At 53.1% G+C, this 22,534-nt stretch overlaps 2 long non-coding RNA genes across 2 annotated transcripts; both read right to left on the bottom strand.

Moving 5' to 3' along the window:
* Positions 1-1,397: 1,397 nt before the first annotated feature.
* LOC135326545 (uncharacterized) lies at positions 1,398-4,009 on the bottom strand. Its single transcript, XR_010386897.1, has 4 exons — positions 3,937-4,009; positions 2,965-3,072; positions 2,314-2,385; positions 1,398-1,453 (listed from the first exon to the last, which is right to left on the bottom strand). It is a non-coding gene; the product is annotated as an uncharacterized LOC135326545 (long non-coding RNA).
* A 15,518-nt stretch (positions 4,010-19,527) lies between these two features.
* Positions 19,528-22,139, bottom strand: LOC135326547 (uncharacterized). Its single transcript, XR_010386899.1, has 4 exons — positions 22,067-22,139; positions 21,095-21,202; positions 20,444-20,515; positions 19,528-19,583 (listed from the first exon to the last, which is right to left on the bottom strand). It is a non-coding gene; the product is annotated as an uncharacterized LOC135326547 (long non-coding RNA).
* Between the last annotated feature and the right edge of the window lie 395 nt (positions 22,140-22,534).

Here is a 22,534-nt window from a genome sequence, read left to right as displayed (position 1 = left end):
CTGGGGCGCCAGGGTGGGCGGGCCGGTCTTCCAGGTGCGCGTGGCGGCCGCTGGTGTTGCGTCCGGCTCTCCGGAGCACCGGGGCGGGTGGGCCGGTTGTCCTGGCGCGAGAGGCGGCCGCCGGCATCTGGTCTGGATCTTTGGGCTGCGCGGAGGTTCCTGCGGGGAGAGGTGGCTGTTCAGGACAGGCGGGCTGTGGGTCCCAGGGCAGAGGAGAGCCTGGACCTGCCAGGGCTGCAGCAGCCCCGCGGCGTGGACGGGCTCCGAGGGCCGCAGCTCTGGGCCCCGTCGGCCGCCTGGCTGGGCCGGGCCGCAGCTGACGCGGGGGTGCCGGGGGAGCGGCGTGCAGCCCCCGTGGGGCCTGGCACCCTGCCTCTGAGTAGCAGCAGCGTGGTACTGAAAGCTACAAGTAGCAAACAGGGCACACTTGCACCCGCACAGCTTTGGTTTTGCTTCTCTGCACCAGCCACCCAAGCCCAGGGGCCTCTCAAGTCCTTCTTGGCCCATACCACATTGACCTGCCTTCTCTGCACATGCTGGGAAGGGGATCTACGTTTGAGAAACAGCAGACACTGAAGTACGTGCACAGTCTGCCAGAATCTAGGAGAGCTGCAGAGTCTCACTTCGCAGTGTGCCTGACAAAGACCAACACTCAACTTATAGTATTTGACTGACAGCGACTACTCAGGGGATCCTCGAGGAAACAAGATCACAACTTCTTCTGCCATGAATGCCCTTAACACGCTCTTCGCAATATGTATCCAAAGTACAAAATCACTGCCCGCACTGGAAACACACTCGTTGGGAGTGTCCAGGTTCAGATGTTACAGCGTCCTTTCCCAGAGCCATGCCTAGAGCTGGGAAGGAGTCATCACCATCACCTGAGTTGCTCCGACAGCTAGGCTGAGGAGCACATTTGGAATTAATGGCATTAGATAACAAGGTGATTTCTCTTCCCAAATTCCCTCAGAGTGGACTGTAGCTACTGCAGTTCTTACTTGCTATGGCAATCTCGCCCTTCTTTGTTTCTCTTCCTGACTTGGCTTTGCCTTCGTCTATGGCTGGGTCTTCTCTTTTAGCAACAGTGTCAGTATTAGGTAATACTGGCAACAGTAAGAATGGCTTTCAGAAAAGAATACTCATTGCTATGAACTAAGGGCTCAAATAGAAATTCTTACACCAGAAATCTCAGCAGAGTACTGTCAGCAGCTAACTTTGCCCTCCAGAAGACTACATCTGTAAACTCTTCCTTACTAATAGCAGCTGTCTAATACAGAATTTTGGGAAAAAAAACAGTGAACTCACCGTTTCCTCCTCCTCATCAGCCAAGTAACTAGGCAACACAACGCTGCTCCAGCCAAGAGGATACCCAAGACCGTTGCAGTGCGTACCGTGCAATGCTTTTGTATGTCTTTTGGCTCTGCGGCAGCTGCACTTCTCCCACTAGCCAAACCTGGAGGAAATTACACAAGGCCATATGTTACTGTGTTCTGCACTGCTGATAATCTCACAGTCTGTTTGACATTCCCAGGAAATTTTCTTTTTCCCTTTCTTAGCATCTCTGAAGGAGGGAAATCTCGGGGACGGCAACACTTGCTTGGTTTCAGTAGCAGCAAAGTCCCCAGGTCATTGCAAATCAGCACGCTTTGGAGTCTCTCTTTAGCCTCTCAGCCTTGTTTACCTTCTGGGATGGCCATAATCCAGGCTTCCCAATTGGAGGGGTTTGCTCTCCCTTTCTGGCAATCCTTCACATCCCACAATCCCTTTGGTGCTCCCTCGCCCTTCTGAGGCTCAAAAGGGCTGTTTCACGGAGGCATCCTCTTGACACTTTGAGACAAGTCAGCCCACTGAACAAAACTCATCAGGCCAGAAGGAGAGCACACAGGGGTGCTCATCTGGTTTACCAGTAACTCCTCTGAGCGACGCGGACAAAAGCCATCCCGGGTCCAGGGAGTGCCACCCTGACTCTTCCCTCCCAGGTCAGCACACTTGCCCCAAGGGAAAAGAGTCCGGCTCTCTTGGGCTCCTGCTTCCATAGCCAGTGACACTGCTATTCCGGGCTACACCACGTCCCGGCTCCAACCGAAATGGTGGGTGCTGGCTGCGCCGCTCAGCCCAGCAGCCAGGGTGGGCACCTCTGCGGCAGCCTGCGGCAAAGACGACACCTGAACCTGGCTCTCTCCCTTTGCCTTTTCTCCAGCACAGGCACCACCTCCCCTTCCTTCGCCCTCTGGTCTTCCAAACACCACTCGTATGCTCCCAGTCTTCAGGACTCCTCTCTCACTTAGGCATCCCTGCAAGACTGCTCAGTACCTCGGTGCTTTGGAAAAAAGGCGTATTTCCTGTCGTGCAGGGCTTCTCCGGGCTGTGACACACTTGGAAGCGCTGTCAAGAATCAGAGAGAGGTAAAGCCTCAGCACTGCTCAGGCACACAGCATGCAGAAGGAGGCATGAGGTTCCCTCCAAACCCCTGCCCGGCCTGTGAATCAGGGCATCATTTAGGACCTCCTTTCACAGCAGGGATCCCACTTGGTACTCCTTTTGTGCCTAGGGCCTCTGGGGACTCCCTGCAAGTTCTGAGATGCAGGTGGGGCAGGAGGTCTAGTCGATTAAGAGTCGTGTTTCCTAACTTGCGCTCAATGTGGTTAAAACTGCCTCCTTCCCCAAACGGCAAAGCTCCGAAGTCCCGGAGAGCTGCATGGTGTGGGAAGTGAGGCTATCTCATAGGACCCACAAAGGTTTATATGCACATGTCTGGCACACTAATTGCAATCATCTCCACACACCAGAGGCAAAAAACATCTTCAGAAAGCCGCTCCTGGCTTGCTTTAGAACACTTCCAATGCCCTAAGACTTTAACATTTGGCCGCTGACATGCTGTGCAGTAGCAGGCCCCAAGGGAAGAGCCTGCAGACACACAGGGCTTTTGATTTCCTACAGCGGATGACAATGGACAGCAAGTACCTGGCATGCCTGTTGCTTGAGTTGCCTCTCTCTCTTCATCAGAGGCTGGCAGGCTGTGACTGCCTCCTGCCGGAAAGGTCTCCTTCTCCAGGCTCTCCTGATGATTCTCTTTGGAAAGAAAGCCAGACAGCTTGATCAGAAGGAACTGATCCTCATCACTTCCGCATGGTATCTTCAGGAGGCAATCCTTTTCAAAAGGCTTCAGTAAAAAGCTCAGAAACAAAACCTGGCATTTCGGGGTGGGCACCTGCTCACTAGCCCAATGTGTCCTTTGTAGAGAAAAATCAAAGCGCACAAAATCTTCCAGATAACCAATACAGGCAGCAACACCTGCTGTACGGGTGGGGAGACGAGACAATTGCATGGGATCCTCTCATTCTCATGCCACTTGGTGCCTTTTTGAGAATTGGCAAGATGACATTGAATCCTTTCCTTCAAAGAGGGCAGGAAAAACCTGTAGCCGGTTCAGCTGGGGAAAAAGGCCTCCTGAGGACCAAGGCTCATCATGCCAACTCCACCACACAGTACGCGTAACAGTCACATACGGTACACTGAGCCCCAAGCTCTTGCCACTGTATTCAGGGCGCATTCACAAACATGCTGCAGCCTCAGCATCTTTGTCACCAGCAAGGCCTGGAGGAAAGGAGACAATCCCATACATCCCTGGCTTCTGCAGGACTGATAATCTCACTGCGTGTTTGGGATTCCCAGGCAATTCTACATGCCGTGGTGTTACTATGGCTGATTCTGGTCTCTTGGCACCGGCAGACAAGAAAGCTCACTGACACTTCTCAGGGGCAAGAGCCCACCGGCCAGTGAAAGCCTGAACCAGCGCTGCCCCTACCTGTGCCCCTGGGCTTCAGGGAGGGCATGTGTGCTGGGCACCTTGGATTCCCCAGGAGGGCTATAAAAGAGGAAAAAAGAGAAAATACTAATAGAAGAATCAAAAGGAAAGGAAGACAGACTACTTACCCCTGAGATCTCCCTGAGGCTCGAGCAGAGGCTCCAGCCCCTGAGAAGCTGCAGAAGCTTCAGTGACTTGAGGGACATCTGTAATTACACACGGAGGAGAAAAGGGTAGAATACCTGGGGCAATACACGTGTTTGTAAAGGAACTCCAGTGCACTGAAAGGGATGTTGCCATGCCCTGGGTAGGTCTAGATTCGCACAGCGGCCGAGGGGCCTGCCTGACCTTTGGCTAGGCACACGGCGCCTCTCACAGTAAACCAAGAGTCACGCCTCACCTCTGGGATTCCCCAGAGACTAATTGCAAGCATCTCCACACACCAGAGACAAAGGTCACCTTCAGAAAGCCGCTCCCGCCTTGCTTTAGGACACTTCCCACACTCTAGCACCTTAACATTAACAAACGCGGTGAAGAACACGCTTGCAGAAGAGACCCTCAACAAGCTCTGCGGCTTGCCAATGCCTGCAAGGTGTGACGTGGTGCGTCACTGCGGCGAGGCTCTGATCCATCCCTTTCTCCTGCGTAAGCCACAGCTTATCCATAGCTGTTTCTAAAACCTCACGTTTACAATGATCTCCCTTAACACAGAGTGAAATCTACCCACCAGCTGCTCTCTCCAAGTCCTTCAAGATGTCCTGAAGGAGTTTAGAATATTTCTCAGACGACTTTCTGCTCTGGGCCTTGTACTTTCTGCGCTGAGGACCTAAACAAAGTATTAAGTTAAATTGCACATGAACAACATCCGCACAAGTAAATGCTGCTTCTTTCAAATAACCCAAAAGAGTAGGCAAAGAGTCACGACTCACCTGTACGATTCCCCACAGACTCTGCCTGGCCATCCAGACGAGAGGCTGCATAGCCATCTCCTGCGGCCACATCTGCAACCAAAGAGACGAGCAGAGCTCTCGTTACCTCTTTCCATATGCTGCTTCAGATTTGAAAGGTAGCGAATGAGCATGGAATGTCTCATTACAGCAAGGCACTCGTCTTGCCCTTCCGCTCCTGAGTCTTTGGCAAACACTTATCGGGTGCCTGCACAGGCACCACGTGGCTACAAATCCAAGCATGCTGGGAAAGGATGCCCTGGAGTTCACCTGAGCTCTAAGCTCAACCCCAACAAGCCTGCTGGCTTTGCTGCAGGCACTGGAAAAGCACAAGGCTGGAGCAGCCAGGCAAAGCACCCACCGCAGATCTCTGAAGCCCTCCCAAAGCCCGCTCTGCTCTTTTGCAGGCATGAGCCTCGGCCAAGGACTGAAGCTACACGGCCCACGAACACAACTCTGAAACCACAGGCTCCTCCCAGGAAGGGAATACATCTCCACCACTTACTCCTGGCATGCTCCTGAGGCTGAGAAACAGGATTCAGCTGAGAAGCTGGAAGGCCCCTGCCTGCAGGAAGGCCTGTAAGCAAACACAGACAAGACAAGTTTTCATTACGTGCTGCAACATACTTCCACAGAAGCGCTTGAACCACCTGCAGAGGAAGTAGGAAGTACAAGTTCACAGGAACAAAATAGTACATAGGAAGTTCTTATTCTTCCAGGGACATAAAAACTGATTACATACCCCTGGGAAGACCGGCAGGCTCAAGAACGGGATGCAGCTGAGAAACTGGAGAAACCTCAACTACAGCCACATCTGTAACCAAACACAGATGGGAGCAGTTCTCATCATGTATTTCCATAGACAACTTCGGATTTGAAGGGTGGTGAATGACAGGGAACATACAATTACACCATACTTCTGCTCATGTGCACCTTGCAAACGCTTAGCGGGTGTCTGCAGTGGCACCGTACGGCCATAAATCTAAGCAGGCACAGAGCTGCTGCGGGAAAGCACACCCCGGAGTTCACACAAGCTGTAAACTCAACCCCAGCAAGCCCGCTGGCTTTGCAGCAGGCTTTGGAAGCAGCACAAAGACTTTGCAAGGCAAAGCACCCCGGGGCACATCTCTCAAGGCCTCCCGAGTCCCACTCTGCTCTTCTGTGCCTCTGAGCATCAGCCAACGACTTATTCAGTTACACTCACCACCAGGAAAAGCTGGAAACATAAAAGCTTCTTCTACGAAGCAAATACATATTCAGTACTTACCCTGGGGATCGTCCTGAGGGTCAGGAAGAGGAAACAGCCAAAATGCTGGATCACCAAAGCCTACAGGCAGAGCAGAAACCCAACACAGAGGTGGCAAGTTTTCCTTAGAAGCTGCTACCAACTTCTTCACAAAGCAGTTGTAATGAATGGAAGGGGGGGTCACGTCATCACATGGGACATATATGTAGGTCAATAGTCCCAAAGCTGTGGAGGGGCAGAGAGGACCTTTTGCCTGGCAGCTCTCAAAGGAAAGAAATGCTCACAACTTACCCCCGGGACTCCCCTGCGGCTGTAAGGCCCTTGGACCCCAGAGGAAGTATGAAGCACAATTTCATGGGAGCAAAATAGCACAAGGAAAGTTCTTGTTCTTTCAGGGAAGTAAAAACTGACTACGTACCCCTGGGAAGACCTGGAGGCTCGGCAACGGGATGCAGCTGAGAAGCTGGATAATCCTCAGCTTCAGCCACATCTGTAAGCAACCACCGATGGGAGCAGTTCTCATCATGTATTGCCACAGACAGCCCCCAAGCACCCCCAAGACAAACAAACACGCGGCCCCTCGGCCCCTTCTTCCGCGGAGCTCTCTAACCTCCACCAAGGAAGCCAGCGCTCTGCAAAGGGGCAACCCTCAGCACCGGAGGACACGAAGCAGCATTCGCGCTGCGGGGGCACGAGAGCTCCCCGGCCAGCGCCAGGCCAAAGCGGCGCCAGGAAAGGCACGCTTCTGCTCTTGCCAGGGAAGCTCAGGTCCCCCGAGGACTCACCTCCAGCCTGTCCGCGAGGCTCGGCGCCGGCGTCCGGCCACGCAGCTGGATCGCCATCGCCGCCGGGCACCGCTGCAACCGCCCGCGGGGACAACAGCTCCCGTCAGCCAGCGCCAGGCGCCGCTCCAGGCACAGCTCTCGCCCCCGGCCCCCGCCGCCCCCCAGCGCACCCCCCTCCCCGCGGCCCCACGAGCCTCGCCCAGCCGCTCCCGGCCCCCGACGCCGCCTCCCGCCGCCCCGGCCGCTCGCCAGCCGGCCCCGCCGCCCCCAGCCTGCCGCGCCGCCTCCGCCTCCGCCTCCGCCTCCGGCGCCGCCCGCCCGCCCGCCCTACCTGGGCCCGGCGCTGCCCGCGGAGCAGCCCGGCTGTCCCGGGCACGCAGCGCCGCCAGGAGCCCGAGCAGCAGCAGCAGGCGCCGCCCGGCGCCGGACGCCCCCCGCGCTCGCACCATGCTGCCCGGCGCCAGCAGCCGCCCCCCGCCGGCGCCCTCGAGCAACGCGCGCGCGGAGCGGCGTCTGCGGGGCGCGGCGCGGCACAGCCCCGCGCAAAACCCCGCCCTGCAGCACCCCGCCCTGCACCGCCCCGCAGCACGACGCAGCGCAGAGCCCCGCACTGCACCGCAGCGCAGCGCAGCGCAGCGCAGCGCAACACCGCGCAGCACGACGCAGCGCAGCGCAGCGCGGGGCCCCTCTGTGAGCTCAGGGCGCGGCGCGGCGCAGCGCGGGGCCCCTCTGTGAGCTCAGGGGCGCCCTCCGCGCGGGAGGCGCAGGGGGCCGCGCACCCCCGCCGCGGCCCGCGCTCCCTCCGCGCGCCGGCGCCGGCGCCGCCCTGTGCGGGCAGCCCGGGCATGCTGGCGGCCGGGGGTGCTGCTGCCGCCCTCGAGGAGCCCCTCGGGGGCAGCCCGGCTCTCTGCCCACACGCTCGCGCCCCTGCGCTCGCCTCGCTGCTCGGCAGCTCCGCGCCAGCGCCTGCTCCGGCCTCGCTCGCTGCTCTCCTTCGCGCCCCGCTGCCGCCGCTCTGCCCCAGCGCCGGCGCCAGCTCTGCGCTTCTGGAGCTGGCCCGGGGGCAGCTGCTGACAGGCGGGGGGGCTCCAGGGCCAAGCCTGTGCCCCAGCTCTCCTCCCCCGCCCCGCTGGGACTCTGCCTGCTAAAGCCCTAAAGAAACACTACATCAAAATGCTGTATTTCTCCGTACGTGTTGCCAGTTTGGCAAAAGAATTGGAGGTGCATCTATCCCTAACTGAACTGTCCTCCATAAAACACAAAAAATCACTCCCACAGGCCAAAAAGCCCCACGCCCGGGTGAAGACCCCTCCCCGAGCATGTGTAGTAGTAAATTGGTGTGTAAGCAGTAGTATAATTGTCTGTACATTACTCTCCAATCAGTGTAAAAGGGAAAGTTGCAAACCTTGCAATGTGTTTGTAAAAATGCTACTTGAAAAGGCGGGGGGTGTGCTTGATTTGTGGGAAACTGTTACAAGACAACCCTGGGAAGCTCAGAAAGAATGTTCAAACTAGGTAGCTTAGGATAACTTCTTATTTTCTGAAAAGAAGCATTCTTTAATCACGGGCATCCTAGAACTGCTAAAGCCCTAAAAGAAACATTAAATCAAAATGTTTTATTTCTAGGTACGTATTGCCAATTTGGCAAAAGAACTGGCGGTCCACGTATCCCTAACTGAAGACCTTGGGACCTGGACTGTCAGTTATTGAACTGAAGCTGTCTAGAGGTAGCCGCTTCGCACAACTTGTATAAAACTTGCTTAGCATGACTAGCTGAATTTGCTGGAGCCTTAGGCCGCACTCCTAGTCCAGTGAGAAAGGGCCCCGGAGCTGGTGGAGGCTGGAAAAATGAGGGAGTTACAAGCAGGTTGCATTCCTGCGCTTCACACTCCGAAAGGGAGGATGTCAAGGCTTTGAAATAAGGCCTGCTTGGGCGCCAGGAGCCTGGGAGACAAAGCCTCCTCTCACTGCGGGAGCAGTGTTCATTAGGAGGTCTGGACTATCTCCTCCTCGTCAGGACCTTGGGAGATAACACCTGCTGTCCCTGCTGGGGCAGTGTCAATTGCTGGAATGACCATCTCCTCCTCAGGACCTTGAGAGACAGGGGCGGGACCCGGGCAATGAAGAAATCCCTGACCAACCAGTGCAAAAGGGAAAGTTGCAAACCTGGCAATGTGTTTGTCTTGATGCTACTTGAAAAGCTGGAGGCGGGTGCTTGATTTGTGGGAAACCACCGAGCACCCAGGCTTGCGCAGCTCTGAGCTAAATAAGCCAATGTCTCTGCTGAGTGTGTAATTATTGGCTTATTGCACACCGGGCAACGAATCCGCGTTTTGGACAACACTCCTGGTGGCTTTGGGTGCTCTCTCTCTCAGCAAGGAGGAGGTGCTGACGCCCTCACATGTATCCTGGCCCCGGAGGCTGGACTTTGTGAGCATGGCTTGTGTGTCTTGCCAGCCTCCCCTCTTTATGTTGATGCCCATTCCCAAACCATATGAACACCCGGGATTGTAATGCTTTAAAGCAGTAATGGCAGGCAGTAAAGTCAAGCTTGCTCTTTTCCTATCAGTAACCTGAAGAAGGAATGCAAACGCTTCCTGGTCACCAATGTTAAGGAATTTCTGCTCTTTGGCAAACGCTGGTGCAGGCGAAACACTCCTCTTTGTGCTGTAGTTAAAGAATATTGAACCGAAGGTGTCTAGAGTAAACCACTTAACACAACTTACATAAACCTTGCTTAGCATGAGTAGCTGAATTTGCTGAAGTCTTAGGCCGATAACGCAGATAACGTGATGAACCACATTGGCCAAATGTTTCCCTGTAATTGACCTAACTGCCGCTTCCTTGAGTGGATTCGAGTCCCGTCTCGATCCGGCCGGAACGGGGAGTGCGCAGCCGGGTCAGCGTAAGGCGCACCGCCAGACTCTAGAGACAGAAATCTGGAGTCGCTGTGACTGGTGTGAGTGTGAACAGTCCTGTGAGTGTGTGAGTGCGTATAACCTGGGAAGCGAAGGGAGCACCCGTCGGCTGCTAAAGCTGCCCACTGCGACGGGACTGCAGTCCTAGCAGTCAAAGCCTCGGGTGGTGTGAGTGCGGTTCCCAGAGAGAGAGAGAGAGAGAGAGTGTGTGATCACAGCAGCTGCAGGCAGGTATTGTGGGGGGGAGAGGAAAGAAAAAGAAAAAAAAGGCATATCTGATCACCATAGGATGCACTTTTCAGGAACTCAATGTGGGAAATAATTCTGGCCTAGAGAAGGGGTGGCCCTTGGCTGAAATTTTGCAAAACTGGAGTAAGACTGATGGTAGTAAGAATCAAAGGAAAAAAGGGTTGATCCAAGTATGTCAGGAGGATTGGCCGTTGGTGACTAAGGAGGGTAACCCGGCGGAAGGATGGCTGCCGCAGGGAGCCTTTGATCATCAGGTGTGAACAGTGAATCCTGTGGAAATTGGGGTAAATTCCTGGGATATAGATTTGGATGTCAGGGGGCAGATAGTGGCAAGTCTAGAAGGTCTAGAAGTGCCCTATCTAGTGGATACCGGAGCTACTCTTTCCCTTTTGAGTTTTGAGCCTAAAGGATGCAAATCGTCAGATGAAATAATAGTACAAGGAGAGATGGGAAAAAGCAAATGAGTGTTAACTAAGCCCTTATTGCTCACTGTTGGAGGTAAAGGAGTGTGGGGACATTTCATGATTTCCACAGATTCACCCTCTTGCCTTTTAGGGAGAGATCTCCCGCAAGCCTTGGATACGCAGATCTGCTTACAGCCGGGAGGGATAAAATTAGTACTAATGGGCTCATGTGTTGTGGCTGAGACACCAGAGCCAGAGTCAACTAATCTGCAAATTCCCATAGGTTTAGAATCAGTTCCTGGGAAGTTATGGAGCTCTTGAGGAATGGATGGTGGACTGTTGAAATCAGCTAGCTGAGTCTCGATAAAAGCAAAGGGGGGATTGCCTGCCACGGTTAAACAATACCCTACCCCAAAAGAAGCCAAGAAGAGTATCTGAAAGCAAACGGATCACGATGTAAAACTGGGTCTCCTTAGAGTCTGTGAATCCCCATACAACACTCCGATTGTGCCAGTTAAAAAGCACAGGCGGGATTCTGATGGCGATCCAGAATACCAGTTTGTCCAAGATTTGCGAGCAATCGATCAACGTGTGGTGACCCCTCCCCCAGTAGTGCCTGATCCTTCCACAGTGCTTTTACAAATGCCACGTTGGGCAAAATGTTTCCCTGTAATTGACCTAACTGCTGCTTTCTTTAGGATCCCGCTTGAGGAAAGTAGTCAACCCTTGTTCGCCTTTACATGGAAAGGGCAACAGCGGACGTGGACACACCTCCCACCCCCCACAAGGGTTCACTGGCTCTCCCACCCTTTCCTCACAAGTGTTAAGGAATGATTTAAAAGATGTAGAATTACCGGGTGGGTCAACTCTCAGGCAATATGTAGATGGTTTACTGATAGCGAGTAAGGATGAGGATACCTGTATAATGGACTCTGCATATCTGTGTCCTACTTTAACAGAAAAAGGGTCACTGGGCATCTCCGTCTAAACTCCAGCTGTGTCAAAAAGAGGTAGAGTACTTGGGGTTCATTCTAAGAGAAGACACCCAGAGAGAGTAAATGCTATCATAAAACTCCCCCGTGCAGTAACACAGAAACAGTTAGGAGGATTCCTTGGAGCTGTGGGATGTTGCAGACCATGGGTTCCTGGGTTGGGAGAATTAGCAAAACCCCTGACAGAGGCCACTAGAAATGAAGCAGCAGAACCCATTGCGTGGGGCCTCGAAAGAGAGCAAGCTTTTAGAACTATGAAAGGAGCTTTGGCATCCGCGCCTGCTCTCGGGCTCCCAGAATATACAAAGCCCTTCAATTTATAGGTACATGAACGTAAGGGGATTGCCAGCAGAGTAATGAGGCAAAAAGTAGGACCCCACCAGAGACCGGTAGCATATTCTGCTCAGCTAGATTTGGTTGCAGCAGGGGCGCCATCCTGCACCAAATCGGTGGCAGCAACAGCGGCAATAGGGAGAGAGAAGCCGCCCTCTCATTCTGGGGCACCCTGTCACAGTTCATGTGCCGCACAAAGTGGAGATACTATTAAACGATATGCGACCCAGGCATTATGGCCACAACGGGCACACAGATACGAACTGATCCTCCTCATGGCAGATAATGTAGTCCTAAAAAGATGCAATACCCTGAATCCAGCAACTCTAATACCTCTGCCTGATGATGGAGAAAAACATCACCAATGTGAGCAGGTAATGCACACTTCCAGTAAGCTGAGAACCCATTTAACTGATGTTTCTTTGCAAAAACCAGATCTGGTTCTATTTGTAAACAGCTCATCCTGCTACCCACATGGACAACGTCAAACTGGGTGTGCTGTAGTCAGCCAAAAACGAGTAATGGAGGCCGAACTGCTTCCCACATGAATGTGTGTGCAAGGCGCAGAACTAGCAGCCTTGACACGTGCAGGGCACCTAGGAAAAGGAAGCAAGTTGACATCTACAGTGCCTCTCGATATGCCTTTGGGATATGTGAGGCAACTGGGATGTTATGGAAAAAACGAGGATTTTTTTTTTTTTTTTTTACATGATCAGGAAAGAAAACAGCTAGTGCAGAAAAAATACGTAATTGGCTGGAAGCAGTCCAAAGGCCCAAAGAAATTGCTGTAATACACTGCCCAGCCCATCCTAAAGACACTACAGAAATCAGTAAAGGAAATGCTTTAGCTGACGCCGCTGCAAAGGCTGCAGCCCATGAACCTCTGAGAGGCCGTGTGGTGGCACTTCCAATGATGAACCAAAGTGAATGGCCAAATGTCATGGACCCCAGAACCATGTATGAGAAGGCCTGCTCCGTGGAAGAGAAGAAACAATGGGAACAAAGGGAAGTAGAACAAGATGATGATGGAATATTGTTATGGAAATTAGGCTTGTCGGCCACCATAACAGGGCTCGACCCTAGGTTCCCGCAGAAAAATTTCAGAGCCAAATCAAAACAAATTAAATAATTAAATATTAATGATGCGCGTGCAGTAATTACAGCTCGAGCTGGGTGCCTCTGAAGAGGGACCCTAACATAAACAAATCCTGGCCAATTATAGTTTTTTCAACTTACATTTCCCACCCCTCACATGGTAGTTAGACCAATAGTAATTTTTTGGTCTGGGGTCTCCTGCTCCTCATTGGGTCTCATCGTCATTCTGAGGCAAGCTGTTTTTCTCCTTATTTTTGTTTTTTGCAGTCTCTGATGACGGTTGTACGTCTGTTTTTGTGGGGTCTTACTGTTGTGTCTCAAGGTCCTGAGGAGGAGGTGATTCTAAATCATAACAATTAACACTGCCCCAGCAGGGAGCTAAGGCTTTGTCCCTCAAGGTCCTAATGCCCTGCACTGGTCTTACTTCAAAGCCTTGACGCCCTCCCTTTCGGAGTGTGAGATGCAGGAATGCAGACTGCTTGTAACTTCCTTATCTTCCTAGCTTGAACCAGCTCTGAGGCCCTTTTCTTACTGGACTAAGTAAAAGTTCATTATTTTATCTGAGTGCGGCCTAAGGCTTCAGCAAATTTAGCTACTCATGCTAAGCAAGTTTTATATAAGTTGTGCTAAGCGGCTACCTCTAGACAGTTTCAGTTCGCTATTCTTTAACAAATATGGACAATTAGGGGGAAAACCAATTCTGCCTCTCCCCAAAATGCAGTTCCTACAGCTAGGTGGTTTCACGAGAAAGCTCATGGGGGAGCAGAGGCGGTAGCTAGGCAAGTACAGAAAGTCTGGGCCAGTGCAGGAATATACGTGGCTGCAAAACGAACAGGACATTAGACGAAAGAATCACAAAGGCATGCACACACAGTGGCCTAACATGGCCAGAAGCCCTAAACTTTGCTCTGTGGGACGTACGAAATGCTCCCGAACAACCCGCAGGACTACCACCAGCTGAAATTCTCTGTGGGAGACCTTTAGCTATACGAGGGACTTCTATTCCAGCTAAGAGCAGCCTGTTAGACGGAAATGAACGACTAAGCCAGTGTGATCTAAGTATGCAAAAAAGGTTTGAAAATCTTAAAAAATATGCTCAGTGGTATCAGTCCCCACCACCTGAAATACAAGTGCCTGTTACACAGCCTGGGGATAAAGTTTTAGTAAAAGTATTTTTATGAAAATCCAAGTTAAAACCCAAATGGGACAGGCCATATACTGTCATACTATGTTCCAAGTTTGCTGTTAAAGTTAGACTGTACTTGTATATATTGGGAAAGGCTGCATATGTATGAGAACCCTTTGTAGTCTTATATTCATAGTGGACATTGCTGTAAAGACAAGTAATCACTCAAATAGTTGTGTTGGTAACTTAGTTCTTCAGCTCCTGGTACGTCTTATCCATTGTTACAATCTAATTACACACTGAGTCAAGCGTGACTGCTTACCCCCCATCGGAATGGATCTTACATTGGTGGAGAAACTACCGCAACGTGATGAGCTGCGTCAGCTGCTAGAGCACATCCAAAACAATGGACAAAAAGCTCTAATCACCACTCATCATGATACAGAGGAGATACAGGATGTCTTGGAAAGGGTGAAGCAGGACGGAGCACATCATGGTTGGGAAACTCCTCTGGGATGATCACCAACTGCAACAGGGATTCATACTCACGTGTTGTACCCAGGAGTAGTTGTGTTAAGTTTAACCATGTTATGCCTATTACTTACGATCCTATTGTACATTAGATTATGGAAAGTGATAGCATGCCTTGACAGCCTTTGAGAACTCTTTTTTAAGGTATTAGCAGGGATGCTTACCAGAAACAAAGGGAGGACTGTTAAAGAATATTGAGCTGGAACTGTCTAGAGGTAACAGCTTAGCACAACTTATATAAACCTTGCTTAGCATGAGTAGCTAAATTTGCTGAAGCCTTAGGCTGCACTCAGATAACGTGAGGAACTGTCAGCTAGTCCAGTAAGTAAGGGCCCTAGGGCTGGTTCAAGGTGGAAAGATAAGGAAGCTTACGAGGAAGCTAAGTCCATCAGCAGAAGCCACCACAGTAAAGATAAGGCAAACCAGGCTGCCTAGAGACAGCAGTGGGAGCCACCGAAGAACACGAAGCCCCCAGAGCCAGATATGGTGATTGGTCTGAAGCTTTGCATGGGGTGTGGGGAGCTTAGCTTGTGAGGGTATAATTGCCCAGGGATTTCTTTGTTTGGGGTGCCTCTTGGGAGGCAGCCAGCTCGAGCTGTAATTGCTGCACATGCATCATTAAATTGTATTAAGTATGCTTTGATTTGGCTCTGAACTTCTCAGTGGGAACCTAGGGTCGGACCCTGTTATGGTGGCTGGCGAGCATAATTTTCCATAGCACTGTGTCCTTTGAAGAACTGGGACACTTGTGGTTTAGTCAAGTGATGGCTTGTAGTCCTGGCAAGAAGGTATTGGCCTGTAGATGTCTGTCTGAGAGAGGGGTGAGTGTTGGTGGCCCTGGTGATGAGGGCAACATCACCATTGGGAAGGGCAGGAAGGAGAAAGGAAGGGCAGGGAGCTTCCTCCATTTTTCCTGTCCTCTGGTAGGTTTGGGATTTGTGGGCTGTGGTGGAGCAGCAGAGCTGAGTCTGCCCAGCTGCCCCTCCGGGTTTTCTAGCAGAAGCACTGACCCTGTCAAGGTGATGTTGAGTGATTCCCGAGTGGCAAAAGCTTGGGTGCAGGGGAGGCAGGAAAGGTCTGCGAGGAAAGAGTCGGTGGCCCAGAAGAACGTGCACAGGCAGGGAGGCAGCTTTATGCAAATGGTGCAAGCTCTTCTCGGAGCTTGTTGCCTCCTTCTTTGCAGAGGCCAAGGCTGCTCTTCAGCTCTGAGATACTTTGCTGTGGGCTTTGTTAGACTTGAGGAGGCAAAGAACGCCTCTGCCTCTGGAGGTGGCTGGGAAAGAGGCTCCTGTGCAGTGGGCTGGTCTGTGGGACTTCGTGGCATGACTCCGTTTCCTTCCTCTTCCTGGGAAATGCCATTTCCTTTCCTGTCATTTCCCTGTCCCCAGTGAGCGCTCCTCTGACTCCAAGCCAGTGTTCTTGGGTGTTCTCCCTTGCGGACTCCTTTGAGACGAGGGGGCAGGCGACCGGTTTAATTTTCCTCGCCCCAGAGTTTTCAAGCTGGAACCATCTCCCATTGTTAGGGACTTGTTTTTCCTCAGAAGGCAGTTTGGTCTGTGTTCCTATTTCCCCCTTGCCGGGAGGCATTTCTTCTGCTTTGCCGCGGAGCAGTTGTTTGCAGATAACAGCTGCGTTGCTCACCGCCTTCTGTTTTGGCTGCACGTTCAACAGCACGGGGGGTTAGGATGCTGGCCAGGCCTCTGTAGCTCTTGCTGGCCGAAGGAGGCCAGCGTGGGCTTCTCTGGGTGTGTGCCCCCAAGAAAGGGGAGTGTGTGGGCAAAGACATGTGCTGCCTTGCAGGAAAGTGCGGAATTGCTTCAGTAGCAGTCTCAGTGCTCGCCTAGAGTGGCACAGTCACCTTGGCAGCTGTCCAGAGAGAGGACTTCCTCTCCCCAGACATCTGCCTACTTCCAGAACGTTGACTATCTGCATACCAGAGAATTAGGCCGTTGATGGTTATCTTGACACTACCCTTCTGCAACAAAGACATCCCCTTCTGTAGGTGAGCAGAAGGGACGGAGTCACGAATGCCCCAGTCCCGTCACACTTGCCCTCCAACTTGGCCTCTGGGCTTTCTCAGGACAGCCTCCCAAACTCTGCCTAAAACCATTTCAGTTCAACAGTCCTGTGTTATGTATCCCTACTGCTTGTCCGTGGGAAGTATGGTGCTGGAGGGAGGCTCACCTGCTGCGTTAGCCTCACATTGCTGTCTTCCTAGGAAGAATGTGAGAACAACTCCTGCAACTTGGCTTTGAAAGGCTTTGTAAAGGTCATTAATGCACCTTGGCTGGTCTCACGTGCTGCACAGGTGCCGAGCGGACTGAGAGCTGCAATAGCAGAGGCTTTGTGTCGGGCTTGCTCTGGCGATGCTTGGCTTGTGTGAACACGGTGGTTTAGGCAGGGGCCTCCCTGGGCCCAGCGAGTCTCTTGCATCATGTGACGCTGCTGCTCTTCCTCCTTTGGTCTCTGTGTAGGGCCAAGGGGTGTAAGTGCATCCCAAGAGGAAGAGGCGAGCAGGAGGAGGAAAGCATGTCAAGAACCCATCCTCTGCATGTGCACAGAGCTGCCAAAACTTGCTCACTTGTGCCAGCTGCCCCTTAGAAATGTCACCGGGTTTGCAGCACCCACTGCCCCCCTCTGCTGTTCTGCGGTGCTAGTTGCTGCTGTAGGAGCGGCCCAGCGCAAACAGGTCCTTTGGAAGCAAGCAGTGGTTTCAGGCTGGTTTGGCCGGCCTTGTTCCTGCAGCCTGGGACCATGTTGAGGTGTCCTGCTTGCGTGGCTTGGGTCCTGAGCGGTCTCCAAAGTCTTACGGGGTGGCCCGGCAGGTTTGGGGCAGTGGCGCAGGGGCAGTTCCCCTGCAGTCCCATCCTGGGAGCCCTAGGACAGGCTGGGGAGTCCCAGCAGGGCAAGGGCACCGCTCTGCTTAAAAGGCTGAGCTGGGTGTGCTGGAGACGCTGCAGTGTGTGAGCGACTGGTTTCTGCAGCTGCCTTCTCTGCTGTGGAGCTCTTTGGCAAGGGGGTGAAAACAATGATTTAGTACTTCCTCTCCTCCTGCAGTCACTTCTCTCATGCTGCGTTTTCTCCCCCCAGCTTTTCTGTACTCATTCCCTGCCTTGCTGGTTCTCAAATCCCTGCCAGCTCCCCTTAGCCCTTGGGGGAGGGAAAGCCCTGCCTCTGGAAACCTCCCTGCTTCTTCAGAAGCTTGGGCAGTCTCATCATTCTTTAAACCCCAGCAGTGCACAGCTCTACTCCTTACAGCTTGGGGATGGAGGAAACAGAGGCTCAAAGCAAACAAAAGTAACACAGGTAGCAGTATTTGGGTTTGAATTTAACTTTGCCAAAAGAAGAAAAGAAAACTGGTGTCCCTTCTGCTGCAGCAGGGTAGTTTCTAAATATTTATTGTTATATAATCCTTGGCTGCCTCAGCAACTGGACCAAAGTCCCTACCGGGGTCTTGACCAGAGCCAGCTGCTTCCAGGGGGGCAGGAGGGAAATGCAGGCAGGGGGCTGGGGGGCCGGGGAGGCAGTTTGGGAGGGCGCCGGGCAGCACCAGGCACAGCGGGTGGCAGCGGCTGCATCTGGGCTGCAGCCACGGTCTGCTGGTGCCCAGGTGCTGGGGCAGCGCTGGGGGGCCGCGAGGGCCGTGGGGGGGGCGGGCGGGGCGGGCGGCTGCCCGCGCGTGAGGGCTCCGGGTCTCTGGGGCGCCAGGGTGGGCGGGCCGGTCTTCCAGGTGCGCGTGGCGGCCGCTGGTGTTGCGTCCGGCTCTCCGGAGCACCGGGGCGGGTGGGCCGGTTGTCCTGGCGCGAGAGGCGGCCGCCGGCATCTGGTCTGGATCTCTGGGCTGCGCGGAGGTTCCTGCGGGGAGAGGTGGCTGTTCAGGACAGGCGGGCTGTGGGTCCCAGGGCAGAGGAGAGCCTGGACCTGCCAGGGCTGCAGCAGCCCCGCGGCGTGGACGGGCTCCGAGGGCCGCAGCTCTGGGCCCCGTCGGCCGCCTGGCTGGGCCGGGCCGCAGCTGACGCGGGGGTGCCGGGGGAGCGGCGTGCAGCCCCCGTGGGGCCTGGCACCCTGCCTCTGAGTAGCAGCAGCGTGGTACTGAAAGCTACAAGTAGCAAACAGGGCACACTTGCACCCGCACAGCTTTGGTTTTGCTTCTCTGCACCAGCCACCCAAGCCCAGGGGCCTCTCAAGTCCTTCTTGGCCCATACCACATTGACCTGCCTTCTCTGCACATGCTGGGAAGGGGATCTACGTTTGAGAAACAGCAGACACTGAAGTACGTGCACAGTCTGCCAGAATCTAGGAGAGCTGCAGAGTCTCACTTCGCAGTGTGCCTGACAAAGACCAACACTCAACTTATAGTATTTGACTGACAGCGACTACTCAGGGGATCCTCGAGGAAACAAGATCACAACTTCTTCTGCCATGAATGCCCTTAACACGCTCTTCGCAATATGTATCCAAAGTACAAAATCACTGCCTGCCCTGAAAACACACTCGTTGGGAGTGTCCAGGTTCAGATGTTACAGCGTCCTTTCCCAGAGCCATGCCTAGAGCTGGGAAGAAGTCATCACCATCACCTGAGTTGCTCCGACAGCTAGGCTGAGGAGCACATTTGGAATTAATGGCATTAGATAACAAGGTGATTTCTCTTCCCAAATTCCCTCAGAGTGGACTGTAGCTACTGCAGTTCTTACTTGCTATGGCAATCTCACCCTTCTTTGTTTCTCTTCCTGACTTGGCTTTGCCTTCGTCTATGGCTGGGTCTTCTCTTTTAGCAACAGTGTCAGTATTAGGTAATACTGGCAACAGTAAGAATGGCTTTCAGAAAAGAATACTCATTGCTATGAACTAAGGGCTCAAATAGAAATTCTTACACCAGAAATCTCAACAGAGTACTGTCAGCAGCTAACTTTGCCCTCCAGAAGACTACATCTGTAAACTCTTCCTTACTAATAGCAGCTGTCTAATACAGAATTTTGGGAAAAAAAACAGTGAACTCACCGTTTCCTCCTCCTCATCAGCCAAATAACTAGGCAACACAACGCTGCTCCAGCCAAGAGGATACCCAAGACCGTTGCAGTGCGTACCGTGCAATGCTTTTGTATGTCTTTTGGCTCTGCGGCAGCTGCACTTCTCCCACTAGCCAAACCTGGAGGAAATTACACAAGGCCATATGTTACTGTGTTCTGCACTGCTGATAATCTCACAGTCTGTTTGACATTCCCAGGAAATTTTCTTTTTCCCTTTCTTAGCATCTCTGAAGGAGGGAAATCTCGGGGACGGCAACACTTGCTTGGTTTCAGTAGCAGCAAAGTCCCCAGGTCATTGCAAATCAGCACGCTTTGGAGTCTCTCTTTAGCCTCTCAGCCTTGTTTACCTTCTGGGATGGCCATAATCCAGGCTTCCCAATTGGAGGGGTTTGCTCTCCCTTTCTGGCAATCCTTCACATCCCACAATCCCTTTGGTGCTCCCTCGCCCTTCTGAGGCTCAAAAGGGCTGTTTCACGGAGGCATCCTCTTGACACTTTGAGACAAGTCAGCCCACTGAACAAAACTCATCAGGCCAGAAGGAGAGCACACAGGGGTGCTCATCTGGTTTACCAGTAACTCCTCTGAGCGACGTGGACAAAAGCCATCCCGGGTCCAGGGAGTGCCACCCTGACTCTTCCCTCCCAGGTCAGCACACTTGCCCCAAGGGAAAAGAGTCCGGCTCTCTTGGGCTCCTGCTTCCATAGCCAGTGACACTGCTATTCCGGGCTACACCACGTCCCGGCTCCAACCGAAATGGTGGGTGCTGGCTGCGCTGCTCAGCCCAGCAGCCAGGGTGGGCACCTCTGCGGCAGCCTGCGGCAAAGACGACACCTGAACCTGGCTCTCTCCCTTTGCCTTTTCTCCAGCACAGGCACCACCTCCCCTTCCTTCGCCCTCTGGTCTTCCAAACACCACTCGTATGCTCCCAGTCTTCAGGACTCCTCTCTCACTTAGGCATCCCTGCAAGACTGCTCAGTACCTCGGTGCTTTGGAAAAAAGGCGTATTTCCTGTCGTGCAGGGCTTCTCCGGGCTGTGACACACTTGGAAGCGCTGTCAAGAATCAGAGAGAGGTAAAGCCTCAGCACTGCTCAGGCACACAGCATGCAGAAGGAGGCATGAGGTTCCCTCCAAACCCCTGCCCGGCCTGTGAATCAGGGCATCATTTAGGACCTCCTTTCACAGCAGGGATCCCACTTGGTACTCCTTTTGTGCCTAGGGCCTCTGGGGACTCCCTGCAAGTTCTGAGATGCAGGTGGGGCAGGAGGTCTAGTCGATTAAGAGTCGTGTTTCCTAACTTGCGCTCAATGTGGTTAAAACTGCCTCCTTCCCCAAACGGCAAAGCTCCGAAATCCCAGGGAGCTGCATGGTGTGGGAAGTGAGGCTATCTCATAGGACCCACAAAGGTTTATATGCACATGTCTGGCACACTAATTGCAATCATCTCCACACACCAGAGGCAAAAAACATCTTCAGAAAGCCGCTCCTGGCTTGCTTTAGAACACTTCCAATGCCCTAAGACTTTAACATTTGGCCGCTGACATGCTGTGCAGTAGCAGGCCCCAAGGGAAGAGCCTGCAGACACACAGGGCTTTTGATTTCCTACAGCGGATGACAATGGACAGCAAGTACCTGGCATGCCTGTTGCTTGAGTTGCCTCTCTCTCTTCATCAGAGGCTGGCAGGCTGTGACTGCCTCCTGCCGGAAAGGTCTCCTTCTCCAGGCTCTCCTGATGATTCTCTTTGGAAAGAAAGCCAGACAGCTTGATCAGAAGGAACTGATCCTCATCACTTCCGCATGGTATCTTCAGGAGGCAATCCTTTTCAAAAGGCTTCAGTAAAAAGCTCAGAAACAAAACCTGGCATTTCGGGGTGGGCACCTGCTCACTAGCCCAATGTGTCCTTTGTAGAGAAAAATCAAAGCGCACAAAATCTTCCAGATAACCAATACAGGCAGCAACACCTGCTGTACGGGTGGGGAGACGAGACAATTGCATGGGAACCTCTCATTCTCATGCCACTTGGTGCCTTTTTGAGAATTGGCAAGATGACATTGAATCCTTTCCTTCAAAGAGGGCAGGAAAAACCTGTAGCCGGTTCAGCTGGGGAAAAAGGCCTCCTGAGGACCAAGGCTCATCATGCCAACTCCACCACACAGTACGCGTAACAGTCACATACGGTACACTGAGCCCCAAGCTCTTGCCACTGTGTTCAGGGCGCATTCACAAACGTGCTGCAGCCTCAGCATCTTTGTCACCAGCAAGGCCTGGACGAAAGGAGACAATCCCATACATCCCTGGCTTCTGCAGGACTGATAATCTCACTGCGTGTTTGGGACTCCCAGGCAATTTTACATGCCGTGGTGTTACTATGGCTGATTCTGGTCTCTTGGCACCGGCGGACAAGAAAGCTCACTGACACTTCTCAGGGGCAAGAGCCCACTGGCCAGTGAAAGCCTGAACCAGCGCTGCCCCTACCTGTGCCCCTGGGCTTCAGGGAGGGCATGTGTGCTGGGCACCTTGGATTCCCCAGGAGGGCAATAAAAGAGGAAAAAAGAGAAAATACTAATAGAAGAATCAAAAGGAAAGGAAGACAGACTACTTACCCCTGAGATCTCCCTGAGGCTCGAGCAGAGGCTCCAGCCCCTGAGAAGCTGCAGAAGCTTCAGTGACTTGAGGGACATCTGTAATTACACACGGAGGAGAAAAGGGTAGAATACCTGGGGCAATACACGTGTTTGTAAAGGAACTCCAGTGCACTGAAAGGGATGTTGCCATGCCCTGGGTAGGTCTAGATTCGCACAGCGGCCGAGGGGCCTGCCTGACCTTTGGCTAGGCACACGGCGCCTCTCACAGTAAACCAAGAGTCACGCCTCACCTCTGGGATTCCCCAGAGACTAATTGCAAGCATCTCCACACACCAGAGACAAAGGTCATCTTCAGAAAGCCGCTCCCGCCTTGCTTTAGGACACTTCCCACACTCTAGCACCTTAACATTAACAAACGCGGTGAAGAACACGCTTGCAGAAGAGACCCTCAACAAGCTCTGCGGCTTGCCAATGCCTGCAAGGTGT

This window comes from Dromaius novaehollandiae, unplaced genomic scaffold, assembly GCF_036370855.1.
Source record: "Dromaius novaehollandiae isolate bDroNov1 unplaced genomic scaffold, bDroNov1.hap1 HAP1_SCAFFOLD_63, whole genome shotgun sequence".
In the NCBI taxonomy this organism is placed as follows: domain Eukaryota; kingdom Metazoa; phylum Chordata; class Aves; order Casuariiformes; family Dromaiidae; genus Dromaius; species Dromaius novaehollandiae.
This window is presented reverse-complemented; position numbering and strand designations above follow the sequence as displayed.